Consider the following 11,868-nt stretch of genomic DNA (forward strand, 5'->3'; position numbering starts at 1 on the left):
GCCATACATCAGCATCACCGTGCTCATCATTCTACCATGGACAGGGTAGAAGAGTGAAAGAAGCACGCAAGCAACCAGTTCGATGAAGAAGAATAGAATAGAATACATTTAGGCGCTGTACAATGTGGAAGTGCAGCGTCCAATTGGAATCGCTCACGTAATACCCTAGTGGATAAAAGAGCTGTAATGTAAATTAGGTTAAGTGATTAAGAATAAAAAGAAAGTTGTTCACATTGTCATGATGATTCAAACTGCCCTCGGACGCATAAATGTCACATGTTACAATAGAAAAACTCGAGAAAATACATTTGAAGTTTCAAAATAAAGTTTGGCTGAGGTCGCATTTAATTTTTTTATTTTTAATGAATGTAATTGGTTTATATCCAAGGAAAGATTCCACCAAAACAAGCCTATGGTAAAAAATCCACAGTAATTTGAGTTGAGTCCTCAAAACAAACTTTTTGTAATATGTAATATTGTAATATGTATAGCTTCGAAAGTTTCCTTAAATAACCTTATATAATTCTTTCAAAAATTCTTTCACGATTCGCTGTTTTTGCACTTAAATATTGCACGATTCTCCGGGATGTTAAAAAAATCAGCCCAAGAAAGATCTGGTCTCTCTGCTAGGTTTTTACCTCGACTATATTATACTCATTCCCTTGTTTGACTTCGATAAATCATCGAAGAAATTTCTGCAGAAAATCTGAAAACGATTTGTTGTTTCACTAGAATTATCTCTAGATTATTCAAACAAATTCCACAGATAATTTTGCCTGGACTTTAGAAGAAAACGTATCATCTAGTTTCAACGAAAATATTTTATGAAGTCCTGCAGAAATTATGAATTGTTTGCCCATTTTCCTCAATTATATGCTTCTGTAAATTCTACGAATTTTTCCCATAATTTAATCGAAAATGCGTCAAATATTTGCTCAGGTCAGTTGAATATTATATACCAATACAGTATTCTTAAGGTATTACTCCAGAAAATTCGAAAAAGATGCGCACTACATTTTCCGTCTTCACATATTTCACATGTTTTGTAAACAATCTGTACAAAATCTGCTACTATAAATGTTGAACATGGCTATCAATTTCAGTAATACTACCAGCACAATCTAGCAACAGCTTATGCCGTTTTTCTTTTTGATCCAGTTCCAACCTGGGTTGGAACTGGCTGAGATCACAGTTTCAACCCCAACCCGACTTCGGTTTCGCTTGTACTAAAGTTTGTTTGACGTTGTTTGTTTACATATTTTCCGCCAATCCAGTTCCAACCCAGGTTAAAAAAGAAAAACGGCATTAGAATAAATCCTTAGATTCCATATTCTAATATTCTGCCTGTTGATTAAGTTAGAAAAGTGAATATTAAGCCAAAAAATCAGTTATTCTATTTACAAGAATTTCAATCAAAAGCTTGGTTTTCGTAGAAAATAAATACACAATAACATTGGATGAAAAATGGCAACATTGATAAGGAAGTATATATCTTTTATGTTGATATTTCTCGGTGAACGAATAAAACAATATGAGATTTTTTCTAAACTCAAGGACCCGATCCCAACATAAAAATGTGGTGTTTTCGGTACCATGTGGAACAGGGGATGGAAAGGTGTACATCGGGCAGACGGGGAGAAAACTGGACACGAGAATCAACGAACAAAAAAAGGACGTGAAACGGAAAGACAACAGGACTGGATTGACGCACCACACACTATGTGACGGCCATGTGTTCAATTTTGACGAGACGAAAATAACCGAACGCATCGCCGACCAGGAGAGCAGAGTCAAGCTGGCAGAGGAAACTAATACAGTGAACCTCCAGCGCGAGTGTGGATTGTTCAACACGAACTACAATGCGTTAGTGTTTAACCCCACGTCTCCACTAGACAGAAATGTCTTGCCATTTTGCTGCCAGAAAGAGAAAACGTAACAGAAATGATCAACACTGGTGCTTTCCATGCAAACAGCGAGAGAACATTTCTGTCATGACACATCTGTCCAGCAAAATGGCAAGACATTTCTGTCTAGTGGAGACGTCGGGTAAGCTACGACAAGTGACGGACAACGATAGACGACGAAGAGGAAACGAGAGAGGACGCGCACCACAACCGCAAAGTACCCTACTAGACAGTGGTACGTGATTTCCCACCTGGATGGGAGGTAGCATCATCTGCGGCGATCGAATTGTGAGTTGTGGGATGAAAAAATGAAAAATCTTGTATTGATAAAGATAGTTTCAACTGAAAAGCCATGTTTTAGAAGAACACATTAAGGGTATTCACCAAACAGATTAATTGACTACGTAAGCCATGATTATCTGATTATTTGAAATATTTCATGAAATTGCCAATGAAATTATCCAAGATTGCCTTGGTGATCGCGACGTTTAATCAGTTTACGCTGTTTAGTAAGTCCCCCTATTGTATTTTTTCAGTTTTCGGGATATCCCGGGAATTTCGTAAAAATATCCCGGGATTCGGGATTTTACAGATCCCGGGATATCCTGGGAAATCCCGGGCAAGACCCTCTAATTTGAATTATCCGTTGAAAAGTGAAACAATGGGAAGTGAGTAGAGTGAGACGTCTGTTTGTCTGTGTTTTTTTTTTGTTCTCAAGCTGGTTTTACACACTTAATATTATGATGTATAAAGAGAATAAGGCAATCCATGACGACTTTTCGCGATGGGGGTGACAGCCAAAAGTGTAAACACAGTGTGAGTACAACTTAACAAAGTTTCGTCAAGTGTCGCCGGTGTTTAACAAATTCCTTTGTGTTGAACTGTCACCCCGATCATCGGATGTCAAAAATACATCGTAAGCAAACGAAAAATCAGCTGATCGCTGATGTTTAAAAAACATGTCTACATACTTTTACAAATATTCAAACTTTTCGTTATTTTCACGCGCCTCAAGATATATAACCCCTTATTCCTCTATCATCCAAATTTTTGGTTTTGATCTAAATATCATTGTTCGTCATCTGAAATCGATTCGAACATGTTTTGGAAGAGGATAATTATTGTTTTTATTTTATTTTTTGAACATCCCTTTACTTCTATATTTTTCCTTTTACTTTTTTTCCTCCCTATATGGGTTAGGGAGCATCCATAAATGACGTAGCATTTTCAGGCTATGTTTTACATCCCCCCTCCTTTTCAAGTCTATATTTCCATACCTATTAGGGGCTGTTCATAAACCACGTAGACCAAAATTTGGCCATCTCAGACCCCCCCCCTCCCCCCTCGTAGACTTTTGTCCATACAAAAATTTTGAATTTTGTATGGAGCGTAGACTTTGACCAGACCCCCCCCCTCCCCCCAAAAAGTCTACGTGGTTTTGTAACCTGTCGGTTACATCCTCAGATTTTTGTGTTTGTATGAGCCGAATGTTGGCAGAAATTTCATGTTTTTTTAATGTAAATGTCAGAAGGTCCCACACGACTGAGAGGGTTACTCCGCTACCAATATTAAAACCTAGCATTACTGAAGGGGTAGAACATGGCCATCGTTATTTTCATGTTTATGGGTGTCATGGCCGTGGATTTTGTCCCATGGGCGCTGCCATCTTCCAAATTGAAGATTTTTTGGCAGAAGTATTCAGGCGTCCGTGTGAGTCATATCGATCTTCGTGATTGTTGAAAAGTAGTGTCCGCGGTGGTTTTTCTACCACCCCTCCCCCCTTTTATGGAGGGATACCGGGATTGCGGCCTACTCCCGTTCAGGTAAATTGGTCCCTAATCGAAAATCTCCGACCATCCTGACGGAACAATATATTTCCTCTAGGACCTCTTGCCGTATTTTAAAATACGGTCCTCACACGGGTCGGCTCGGAAGTCAAAATGGCTTCCGAGTCTAAATGCCAAGGACACCCCGTCGTCCGATTCCGGACGAATCCCTCGGGCCTCCGGCCCTAATTACCCAGGAGGGCCTCTCTCGGCACGGTCACTCCGGTCTCGTCCTGGGCCGTGCCGATTTTGTCAACGAGAGGAGACGCCTGCATTCGCCTACGACCCCAGCAAAGCCGCTGGACAGATTCCGATGCCATTTCGGACCAATGGACATCCCCGAGCCGCCCCGCGGCGAGATTCCGGCCCCACGGTAGGGCTATCGCAATCGTGCGTAACCGTGTGGGCCAACGTCGGAGTACAACAGTGAGTAAAAGAACGATCGATCGCCTCTCATACACTCCACACCAAATGTGAACCCCACACCCACACGCCACAGGATAGGGCAAATAAATGTTGTTGAAAGAACATGAAAATTCCGGAGTTTCCATACTTTGTCCGCGTCCCCTTGATCACCCAGTAGTAAGCCGACTCTGAGACCCAGCTCGAGGAGTTTCTTGCTGCTGCTAGCTTGTACGGGTAAGTAGTTGGCAGGCAGCTAGTTACAGATGGCGCCCAACTAAAGTTTTCGCGAACGGTGATCAAGGTGGTTTCGTAAAGTATGAAAATCTACACGGATTTTCCGACTGGTGGTGGGAGGGATCCGTACTTCGTACGTATACTCAAACCGACATTAAAAACAAATCCGATAAAAACTTGTAAAAGTTCGGAAGTTTTGCATTCCAAAATAAGAGGTCCTGAACGGACACACCACCAAAATTTATCTCGTTTCAAACATTTTAATTTGTACGTGATCGTCAAATCCATGTTGAAACTTTTAATCATAATATTTCTATACATACTTACCAAATGTGATGCTTACCTGTGATACTAGTTTATAAAATTTACACTTAGTCAGCTCACTTATACTTACCATTCACTGTGATACACGGATTTACGCGAAATACTGACATTGACAGATTTCTCAAATTTTTCTACACCCTATTTACCCTCCAAGCCAAATGGGCCTGAGAGGGTTAAACAAATTTACACACTTTATTTACAATTGTTTTACCTTAATGCTAAACAACCGGGATCACAAGCCGGACCACGTCGGAGGAACTTCGCGTTGTCGAGGGATTACTACATTCTTGCCCTCGGAACAGCCTTTCGAACTCCCCGGCTGGCCGCAACACGTAGATCTCCGGAAGCTTAAGGGCCGATTGTCCTGAAAAGAAAAGTAAGGCAATCGTTAATCAATTTGCAGGTACAATGAAATTTTCAATGATGAGATTCATTGAGACCTTAATTGATTACGGGGAAAACCACCCCCACTCGCATGAGTACAAGTTTGACTTGACTCATTGACCGACAATTTCTGTCATTTCTCGCAGTAAAAGTGATCGTTGAGGGATAAATCGACCGACCTGATCCTCTTTCAGATCACTTACTGCAATAAGAATGACCGAATTGCCCACTTGTCACTTCGTGACAATTTCACGATTATGTCCAAATGATCATTCATTTTAACCCGTAATTATATGCACTACACTTACCTTATTTCCATCTTGAGAAATCAAGATGAGATTGAAGGCCATTCCCTGATTTGTTTTGGGTAACTGCAGGCCATCTTTTCCAAAAAAAGATCGCGACCTAGCAGCATCACCCTAACTGACTCCAGTCAAATCACCTATACAAAGACAAAAAAATGAATGGAAATGCATTCGTTATGTTTATTTCATTCGTACTTACCAATCACTAGTTCTTCTGAAAACGATCTTACTATTCGTGATCACAACACAATTTTGTCAACAAAACATAACATAACCATAGTGTTTATGTCGGTATGTTATCATTTTGACAGAAACATGACAGATTCCAATCTGTCACTCGATGATCGACTGTCGATCATCAGTGATCGTTTTGCCCGCCGGTAAATCTCGCCCGCGCGAGGGGTACCGCGATGTAAGATCGAAAGCGATCTAATTGGGTTCTTTAGGGGTATTCAGATTATTGCATTATCGGAATCTCCGTCCAAAAATTAGTCGAAATCCAAAATTTCATCATTTTTGGTGCCCCGGAACTATTTTTAAAATGCATTTAAAGTTTGTATGGCGAAAATTTTTTGTTCGGGGTGAACTGTCACTTTATCGATTGAACTGTCATTCTATCCACGGAAATTAAAACTGTTTTGTTTATTTAACCATCAAAACAAAGGAATTGGAACGCAATAAAATCACCTGATACTCAGAAAAATGAGCTCTTTCGATTAGGCCAAAGAAAATGGCAATATTTAATTCACTAAACAACCCAATTGTAAATAATGTGCAAAGTGTAAATAAGGTTCTAAAATAAGTTTGCTGCAGCATTGTAAATATAATTATTTGTTCGTTTACCCAAGTTACGGGATATTTTTTAATATTTATTTAAACTGTTTATGGTAGTAGTGCATGTTTTAAAATTTATTTTTATTTATTATTTTAATTTGTATGTATAGTTTCATTATGGTTACGCGCGTTTATAATTACATTTTAAATTGGAAATTGTTTGTCTATTTGTATTGTATTGTTTGAGCCGAAGATGGGTTTGGAAACAAACAAAAAAATGCAAAACCACTTCGTACTTTACATTTTTTTCATCGGAGGAGTGGATAATGTAACCTGTCGGTTACATCCTCAGATTTTTGTGTTTGTATGAGCCGAATGTTGGCAGAAATTTCATGTTTTTTTAATGTAAATGTCAGAAGGTCCCACACGACTGAGAGGGTTACTCCGCTACCAATATTAAAACCTAGCATTACTGAAGGGGTAGAACATGGCCATCGTTATTTTCATGTTTATGGGTGTCATGGCCGTGGATTTTGTCCCATGGGCGCTGCCATCTTCCAAATTGAAGATTTTTTGGCAGAAGTATTCAGGCGTCCGTGTGAGTCATATCGATCTTCGTGATTGTTGAAAAGTAGTGTCCGCGGTGGTTTTTCTACCACCCCTCCCCCCTTTTATGGAGGGATACCGGGATTGCGGCCTACTCCCGTTCAGGTAATTTGGTCCCTAATCGAAAATCTCCGACCATCCTGACGGAACAATATATTTCCTCTAGGACCTCTTGCCGTATTTTAAAATACGGTCCTCACACGGGTCGGCTCGGAAGTCAAAATGGCTTCCGAGTCTAAATGCCAAGGACACCCCGTCGTCCGATTCCGGACGAATCCCTCGGGCCTCCGGCCCTAATTACCCAGGAGGGCCTCTCTCGGCACGGTCACTCCGGTCTCGTCCTGGGCCGTGCCGATTTTGTCAACGAGAGGAGACGCCTGCATTCGCCTACGACCCCAGCAAAGCCGCTGGACAGATTCCGATGCCATTTCGGACCAATGGACATCCCCGAGCCGCCCCGCGGCGAGATTCCGGCCCCACGGTAGGGCTATCGCAATCGTGCGTAACCGTGTGGGCCAACGTCGGAGTACAACAGTGAGTAAAAGAACGATCGATCGCCTCTCATACACTCCACACCAAATGTGAACCCCACACCCACACGCCACAGGATAGGGCAAATAAATGTTGTTGAAAGAACATGAAAATTCCGGAGTTTCCATACTTTGTCCGCGTCCCCTTGATCACCCAGTAGTAAGCCGACTCTGAGACCCAGCTCGAGGAGTTTCTTGCTGCTGCTAGCTTGTACGGGTAAGTAGTTGGCAGGCAGCTAGTTACAGTTTATGAACGGCCCCTTACATGGCTCGTACCAAAACCAGAGACTCCTTCCTCCCCCAAAAATGCTACGTCAATTATGAATGTTTTTTTACCAATTATTTGAGACGTAAACATTTTCACATTTTGTGAATATTTTCAAAGTATTTATTTTTTAAATTTTCATATGACAAAAAAAATCCGTGTAGCATTTGGAACAATAATTCTAGTGTTTTCCATTCTTGTAAACTCTTTTATGGTGATAGAATGTAAAAAGAAGGCTTAAATAGTGTATGTGTGCCATCAGTAATCTCACGCTCCCATATGCATCCTATTCGAAAACAAGCGATTACGGCACCGATTGATTCCGTTCCTTTTGTTTTCATGAATGCTTACTTCTAATAAAAACACAAAAATAAGAAATAAAACAATGCTTCAATCCTTTTTTTTTCGTAGGATGAAAATTGGAGCCACATGCTTAATAAGGGAACCAATACCCTATGTAAATATCAATGTCAATTTTTAGATGATTTTTCAATAGGTCAAATACGCTCCAGAAGACATCAAAAACCATTTCATTCCAAAATTATCAGTCAAAAATTTAAAAATTTGATTACCCTACAAAGAAAGAATACAAAAATGATATACCCCGTCTTAAAGCGGCGTTTGGCATTAGAGAATTAGGGTATGTGTTCCATCATTAATCTCACGCTCCCATATTCATCCTATTCGAAAACATGCGATTAGGGTAGGTAATCAAAATTTGCACCAAATTGCGGCTTTCTGAAGCAGTGCAAATTTTAAGTGATTTTTTCTCCCACATGGAAAAAATTTACTACGGCAAAATCGTATGTACATGACAGCCACGGGTATAAGCTTTCTGTTAAATGGAAAAAAGTTTGTATTTGTACCGAATTTCATTGAAATATTTGATGTTTCATCAACAATGATTTTATTCTTAATTTGAACCATCGTAATCATAATTTGAACCAATTTTAATCTTAATTTGAACTACTGGCGGCAGCAGCTCGAGCAACTCACAAAACAGCCAATTCCAGCCAGCCAGCATGCATGCTAAATTTTTGGGAATTTTTCATCCCCAAGAGTAAACAAAGCAACCACTAGCGCAATCTACAGGCCAATACTAGAAGCCAGTGCTGCAATTTTTCGACAGGCCTTTATGATAGCGATATTTTGCTTTTTTCATTTTCTTTGTTTTGGTTTTCCTGTCAATGTTGCTTTCCGATCAGCAACACGGGAGCGAAATGAAATAGGTACTCACACTCGCACGCAGCGTGCTGAAAGCGAGAGCTGACAGGGCTAAATTTCCATTCAATTTTCTGTAGTTGAGTGTTTTCACCCGTGGTAACGTATAGGGCACTCACTCTCACAAGCCACCGCTTGAGAAGAATGGCCTTTCAACATGAGTAGTGTGTGGATGATTGGGAATTGATCTTGTTGGGTCGCTCACGAATGGAGCTCTCGGACTCTGTCAGTTCTCACATCGAGGAACTGAAAACGACCGCCGCAGCCATTCATTTTCGGCTGAAAAACAGGCACTGAGACAGATATTTTGCAGGACTGACTAGAAGCTCACCTTTGTTTACTAGTTCAAATTTAGATTACAAATGGTTCAACTTAAGATAACATTCTCCAAGTAAGAATCACTTAAATTTGATAATTTTATGACAAATAATGCGGAATATTATTCGGTTGGTCGATTCTACGATAAATAAGCTTTCATTTGACGTGTTCACATATTGCGTGTGATACAATGCATGAGCTGTACGAGTGCACCGAAAATGTGCTTTCTGTTGGGGGAAATGGGTGAAATCACAGTGATTTTTCAATTGCCTGTTTTCCATGACAAAAACGCTTTTTTCAATGCTTTTAAAGTCCAGGTTATCAGGTTATATTACGGAAAGCTGTTTAACATCTTTTTCGGGACAATATTTGCCTAAAAAGTACTCCGTTTTAATGAATATTGAAATAGTTCAAATTAAGATTACAATTTGACTAGTTCAAAGTTTGATTTCTTACCCTACGGCACCGATTGATTCCGTTCTTTTTGTTTTCATGGGTGCTCACTTCTAACAAAAAATACAAAAATAAGAAACAAAACAAACAGCGCTTATATCTTTTGTTTTGCGTAGGATGAAAATGGGAGCTACATGCTTAAGAAGGGAACCAATACCCTAAACATGGGAGACTATTATTTCTAAAAATGGATACCTCCTCCTCTTCAATTCAGGACATCACAGTGTAGGTTTTGTAATCAACCATGAACCTATTTGAATTAATTCATGCTCAATTTCCTTTAGCCAAATTTACCATTCTTGACCTTTCTCACCTCAAACCTGCCCAACTTCTATTCGCATCAATGAAAAAAGGTTGTGTCGTCTTGAAAGATACTCCTGTGTCTGGTATGCGGAGGAACTAATTAGACCCAATCTGTCTATCCGGTTTTCCTTCATTCGGTCAACTGTTGCTTCTTATGTAAACATGATGTGATGATATCAATGATAAAGTTTTAAACTACGGTTAACCACTCTAGACACTACCCTTCGGTGTTGGCCGAAACACCTTCCTTTCGAAGAGGAATGATTATTTATGCGTTTCAGTTGACCCATTTCACACATTGTACCCAAACAAATACTTAAATTTACACTCCTGACAGTGCCAGTGGCCCGAATGTGGCCTCGATTTTTCCTACAGAACAAGCCACAATTCTCACATATGTCTCGCCGCCTTCCACAAAAATTTCCCCGCACAGACGTACATAATTTGAGAAAGTTTTCCTCCCGCATGTATCATCGTCGTCGGATGGGGTTCGCCTTTTTATGTACAAGTCCTCTATATTCAAAGACCGGGGTGCTTTTTTCATTCTCCGGTTACCCTCTTATGCGGATTTTTCACCGTGTGTAAGCACATAGCTCGGTATCCGCCAAGATATAAAAAAGACTTTCACTTTCCTTTTCCATTCTTATCTTCGGTTATTTCCTTAGAAAAGCGTGGAAATTCGTCGGTCGGTTCGCATTGCCCTGTGAAGGTAAATACATAGCAAGAGTAAGGCACTCTGCGTTTGTTTGTGTATGTGTGTACGTGCAATCCTACATGTAAGAACGACACCACAAATGCCACCGGTTGCTGTCGGCGACAGCGAAGGACCTGTCCTGGTCTCTGGCCTGCAATGCCCGGGTAAATTTTTGCTGTATGTACGTACACACACGTTATGCTTTGCCGAGTCACGCCGCTTCCTGCAAGCGTGAAAACAAGGTTGAGTCCTGGAAAACAAATATCCCTAACAGGGTTGTTTGTGCAGACTTGACTGAACCGAATGTTCAGGCAGTGTGAATGTACAGTCAAGGCGCCAATCACCGTGGATCTAAGAGGATTCGGGGCGAATAAGCGCTGTAATTTGACACCAATCTTATAAACATTGTTGGTGCCGCTGTTAATTTTGCCTTCATTACAGGTTAAAATGAAAGTAATATCCACAAATGTAGAACATTTTTCACAAAACTTGGTGATATAGTAATATTAGTAGAAGGTAGTAAGGTCGCCTGATTCCGTGGTAGGTCACCATTCACCGTGGCAGTAGGTACCCATTCACCGTGTATCAGATATTTTATTCTTTTCTGTTTAAAAATGATCAAAACAACCCAGCCAAGGGAATTTCCATTTTTTTTATATTCATTTCAAGTAATAACTTGCAAGATTTAATAAGAAAAACGAATGTTCAAATTTTAAAATTTTTCTACTTATTTGGGACAATATGGGGCACGGTGAATGGAGACCATCGATTTTTAGGGTTCCCATTTACCGTGCCCTTTTGTTCCAATTAAAAAGTACGAGTAAACGTACTTTCTTGTTAAACCTGCTTCGGTAATGCAAAATACGTACCTGATATGTGAATTTAATTGCTACTTGGTGGAATAAAAACGTTACTACATTTTGTTTATCGCTTAAATCACCTTAGCGCAGTTTTCGTTTTTTGACCATGAATGCAGTGAACGAGCAAAAAACGGCTTCATGTAAACACACTTTAATGTCAAAATGATACTTTAAAAAGTTTCTAATGAGCTTTTCGACATGTTAACAATTCATTAGTGTTGTACTTGTGAAATTGCAGGGAAATTGTCATACCATTCAATCGTAATATGGAAATAATAAAAAAAAATATTCGAAGGCACACGGTGAATGGAGCCCCCACGGTGACTGGCGACTTGACGGTAATTTGGCTTGCCATATCCATACATCCGTAAGTTACAAGCCGGTCGTATTTGGGTCGTATCTTTTGAAAATCTCTCGTCATTAATTGCTTCGTAGTCCACGTCGAGTTCCACATGATCTATC

General features: G+C 40.1%; 3 long non-coding RNA genes across 3 annotated transcripts; 2 read left to right on the forward strand and 1 right to left on the reverse strand.

Annotated features, from left to right (window-relative positions):
- Positions 1 to 3,348: 3,348 nt before the first annotated feature.
- Positions 3,349 to 3,948, forward strand: LOC134285286 (uncharacterized). Its single transcript, XR_009996268.1, has 2 exons — positions 3,349 to 3,727; positions 3,789 to 3,948. It is a non-coding gene; the product is annotated as an uncharacterized LOC134285286 (long non-coding RNA).
- A 139-nt stretch (positions 3,949 to 4,087) lies between these two features.
- Positions 4,088 to 6,244, reverse strand: LOC115264588 (uncharacterized). Its single transcript, XR_009996267.1, has 3 exons — positions 6,140 to 6,244; positions 5,582 to 5,811; positions 4,088 to 5,519 (listed from the first exon to the last, which is right to left on the reverse strand). It is a non-coding gene; the product is annotated as an uncharacterized LOC115264588 (long non-coding RNA).
- A 491-nt stretch (positions 6,245 to 6,735) lies between these two features.
- LOC134285287 (uncharacterized) lies at positions 6,736 to 7,088 on the forward strand. Its single transcript, XR_009996269.1, has 2 exons — positions 6,736 to 6,867; positions 6,929 to 7,088. It is a non-coding gene; the product is annotated as an uncharacterized LOC134285287 (long non-coding RNA).
- The last annotated feature ends 4,780 nt before the right edge of the window (positions 7,089 to 11,868 follow it).

The sequence above is a fragment of the Aedes albopictus genome, chromosome 1, assembly GCF_035046485.1.
Source record: "Aedes albopictus strain Foshan chromosome 1, AalbF5, whole genome shotgun sequence".
Classification (NCBI taxonomy): Eukaryota; Metazoa; Arthropoda; class Insecta; order Diptera; family Culicidae; genus Aedes; species Aedes albopictus.